This window comes from Scylla paramamosain, unplaced genomic scaffold, assembly GCF_035594125.1.
Source record: "Scylla paramamosain isolate STU-SP2022 unplaced genomic scaffold, ASM3559412v1 Contig11, whole genome shotgun sequence".
NCBI lineage: Eukaryota > Metazoa > Arthropoda > Malacostraca > Decapoda > Portunidae > Scylla > Scylla paramamosain.
The window spans coordinates 937,501-942,500 of NW_026973676.1; positions in this window are offsets into that span (position 1 = coordinate 937,501).

The window sequence follows — 5,000 nt, forward strand, 5'->3', positions numbered from 1 at the left end:
CTAGTTATACAAGCTACATCACTTGAGCAAAACTGAGTAAGCTGCTACATAATAAACAATCAAACAACAACAAAAGTATGTCTGGTGAAGGACAAACAGGAAAATAAACCTTGCACTTCAGCCTTTCATCTCATAAACAAGATACATGTGAACTCTTTCAGCGCCATATTTCAAAGACCCTTATTATGGCTCCTACAGTGTGACAGGGAAAATGTATACGTGCAAGCGATCTTATTTGCGTAGACTCAGTAAGCTTGCTACACTGTGAACAGGGAAACATTATTTTGTCCGCGGAAGTGGAAACGATAAACTTAAGTATCTGTTTGGCATAGCTTCACCACTGGAGCCTTCTGAGCCAGGAACAAGATTACTGGGGGTTCTTTCTTCACCCTAATTATGCTCCCAAAAATGTAGGAAAAAAAATGCAACCTAACTCATTGCCGCAGACTGAGTTATCTTAACACACCACGAATAAATAAACAACACAGAAATGTATGCCCAGCGGAGGACACACAGATAAATAAACTTTGAGCATTTGTTTGATAGAGACTCTAAGCCTTTCCAGTCACAAACAAGGCAAGTGTGGGATTCTTCAGCATCACCGTTGTAATTATAAAGCTTTGTCATGCCTCCACAACAGTACAACAACGATTCACTAAACTTGTTACACTATAAGGAAATAAACCTCTCTTACCGAACAATAGATATTTTTTTAAACACTCAATTTTTTTTTATTTTTATATAATAGGGTTTAAAGTCAAGGCCAGCAAAAATAATAATAATAATAATAATAATAATAATAATAATAATAATAATAATAATAATAATAAAGGCTCACTGAGAATGCCACTCACCAAATTGACAAGAAAAGTTATCGAAAATTATAATAAAAATCATCTTATGTCTGCCGCGATTGGTAAACAAAAATAAATAAATAAATAAACAAATAAAAACACAACAAGATTTGAATGTTGTGTAGTATCACTCTTTGCCCATAATCCAGTTACTGTGCTCACTCGTATTGTATTCCACTAGTACTACATCCACTAACAACAATGATACTAACTGTTATAGCTTCATTTCCATCTATACTCAACTTCCTCTGCCTCTGTTACGATTTCCATCCTTAGGGTCACTAGAAACACCAACACGGCTGCCCGGACGGTCTTCACGCCCCAGCCAGCCTTGCCTACCCCTTAAATAAAGTCAAAACAACAGCACTGGATCTGAATCAAGCGTACACACAATGCACAGCTTCTGGTGGACCAATGAACACGGCCCTAACACTTCAATGAAAACGAGACATGCCCGACACTTACCGCCACAATTAAGACACACTCACTTAACTGTTAAGTTAAGTGAGTGTGAGTTAAAGTGTGAAGTTAAAGTGTTAAGTGTTAAGTTAAGACTTCAGGGCCACACACAGTTAAGGGCTTCAGTTTAGGGGGCACACTTCAGGGACATACCTCGCCGTCAGTCTTACCTACAGAGAGAAAGGAAGAGATATAATTAGCGAGTGTGGATGGAACGGGAAACGAGTCTTGAATGTTACCCTGTGTGTGTGTGTGTGTGTGTGTGTGTGTTGGTGTGTGTGTGTGTGTGCGCGCTGTCCCCTCACTCTCTCTTTCCCTTTCCACCTAACTCTTCACAAAATGGCAGCTGTGCGTGGTAGTAAAATGGTGAGCGGCTCTCTCTCTCTCTCTCTCTCTCTCTCTCTCTCTCTCTCTCTCTCTCTCTCTCTCTGACTTACGCATCCCAGTCCTTCACTATTATCTCCAGGCGGACAATCCACTATTAAAACTACATATTTAGAAATCTCCAGTTAGCCAATTAGAGCAATACTACTCGTGCTTTCCCCCAAATCTCCCACAATCATTTGCTAAAGTTATGCAGAAAAATATTATAACGTAAAAAAGTATGTACGGTTTAAGGTGGGAAGGAAGGACAGAATACATACCATTAAATTACCAAATGCACTTGTATTAACAACATCTAGTCTTCATAATGGCTGAAGTTACCTCATCTCCGTGCTCCAAGAAACATGAGGCGCTCTCTCTCTCTCTCTCTCTCTCTCTCTCTCTCTCTCTCTCTCTCTCTCTCTCTCTCTCTCTCTCTCTCTCTCTCTCTCTCTCTCTCTCTCTCTCCACACAACAGTAACCAGTCCTCCCCCCAAAAAAGGTGGAGGCACATGACCAGTGAAACTATTCCCAGCGAGGCTCCATCACATGAGAAATTGTCAACACACAAGCACTGCAGCTTTGCACGAGTGAGAAGGAAACCAAAAGCACGATTGCAGCAGAGGCGCTCTTCATACATTTACTTACATACGTGATGAGTGCTCATTGGCAGCGGCACCAGCATCACCAAGACTTGTGAGCACACCTGGCGCTTCTCTAAAATTGAGCATCCAAGAATTATCAACATTACTTCAGATTATTTTGTAGACGAGCGCAGCAGTTCCCAGCCATAGTTCATCAATACACTGCAAACCAAGGAATCGTTATTGACCTGCCTATGACCTACACACACTGGCGCTTCTCTAAAACCGGACATTCACCGATCATGAATATTACCCACTCTTCAGATGGTGTTGTAACCGAGCACATCATTTCCCAGCCGCAGCTCATGGATACAGTGAAGGTCCAAGGAGAGGGAGTTTTCAATGCACTTCTCGTGATAATTTTGGACTTGCCTTTGAAGTGTTTTCTCTAGGGTCTGGTGACTTTAGTGAGCTTTTCTTTGCCAGTTCTTGTTGTCCTTGGCCAGAACCATTTTTAAGTCTTTTATCTCTGCCGGTTCCCCTGTCACCTGTCTTCTAAGGAACTGGTTCTCAGAGTGGTGAATGACTCAGTAATCAGGTTGTTAGTGCCGAACTTTAAAAGATTGGGCAAACTTATGGGTGGGGATGATAGGTGAAAATAGGTAAACTTAAAATTGGGGACCGCCACGAGTAGGCCCGATGACCTCTTTTTTCTTTACGATTTTATGGAAAACATGATAGAATATAAACTTTTTTTTTATACTGGACCATATTACCATTTCGAATCGAGTCACATTGGATTATTCTGTCCAAGGTTCTTCACAGCACTCCGAAGAACACCATCAAAAATGAAAAGTTCAGTAGTTTCTTTGTTAAATCATGTTATAATTTTGAGTCACATTGATTTTATATTCATTTGTACATCAGCCGTGTGTGTGTGTGTGTGTGTGTGTGTGTGTGTGTGTGTGTGTGTGTGTGTGTGTGTGTGTGTGTGTGTGTGTGTGTGTGTGTGTGTGTGTGTGTGTGTGTGTGTGTGTGTGTGTGTGTGTGTGTGTGTGTGTGTGTGTGTGTGCGCGCGTCAATAATTGTTGTGGTGTATTTACTTAAGCAAGCTTTCATTACATTGGAATAACAGGATTAATAACAATCATCGAGAACACAAAAAGTCGCGTCATTTGAAAACAATGCACCGTAAAAAAAAAAAGGTCATAACTCCTTTATAACAAAAATAAAAAAAAAAACGCTTAAATATTTTTGATAGCTGTACAATTCAATTACCAATGAGCTTTTTTTTTTTTCCTTCATGCAGTGGGAGGGGAGCAATTAACATAAACGAGATCAAAGGAAAAGACCAGACTTTCCTGATCCACTGAAGAACGGAATGTTAAGAGCAAGATCCTTTCCTTATGATTCATGTAAATGTTGAGCTGCAAGATTGTTAAGTTAGTAGATTTGTTAAAAGAAATACACACACGCATGACACTACACTTATTTTTAACGATCTGTAAGGACAAGGTCACATTGTTTTCTGGTCACTGAAGGACGGAAGGTTAAGAGAAACATTTTCTTCCTTATGATACCTGGAAATTCTGAGCTGCAGGAAAGTGAAGTTAGTGGATTTATTAAAACACACACACACACACACACACACACACACACACACACACACACACACACATGACAGTATACGTATAATGATCTCTAAGGTTATAGTGAATCTGATAATTACTGAAAAACTGTATCCTGACAATGCGCAATTCTGATTTATTTTCACTAGTTATTAACCTCTCTCTCTCTCTCTCTCTCTCTCTCTCTCTCTCTCTCTCTCCTCTCTCTCTCTCTCTCTCTCCTCTCTCTCTCTTTCTGCTGTTAGAGAATACGATGGTTTGCATTTTCCAGAATAAAATCATTCTCCTGCAGGTTGCCGGTTCAGCCACACCATTTTAGGCGGGTGCTGACTTCGCTATCCACTCCGCCCCACCCCCCCCCACTCCACTCCGCTCCACTACATCCACCACACAGCAGCCACACACCCGCCACACACCTGCCTCACATCCACATAAATGAATTACGTGTAAATAGTGACATCACGTCTCTCGCACAGGTTATTCTCTATTCTTTCCAGACTAATACTCATCAGAATGTTCTCTTCTCCCACAGCTCAGCAGAGCGGTATCCTGTCACCTGCAGCCAGCCACGCACTTAAGGCCAATGAGTCAGAAACCCTGGGATCCTTCACTTAAACCTTGGTAATCATTAGGCATCTCAGTGAATGGGGAATACGCGGTAATGAGAGGTGGGTCTTTCACAAGCTCTCCTTTGCTCACTTCTTTCTCATTAGCTGCCCACTCACGCGTGTCTCATTGATGCTTTTTGAACTGAATTGTTGCAAGGATGATTAACGTCATGTTGAAGCGGTTACACAGCTAAGTGGCTAACTGTCTGGGATGTTGCTCGTGGCACTGGTGACCTGGCTTGCGACTTCCAAGTGTTTCGCAACCAGGAAAATGTTGGGAACCACTGCCTTAATCTCTAACTGCCTGGCGGTCCTGACTTTCTGACTAAATATCTTGCTGACAGTTAAGATGGCTGGTTGGCAATGGTTGGATGACTGGTTGACTGAATGACTGGGCCCATTGTCCGGGTGGTTGGCTGGCTCCTTCACTCCAGGTCTCTCCATCCATCTATCTGTCTGTCTGTCCGGCTGGCTGTCTGGCTGGCTGTCTGTTTAGCCGCCTCC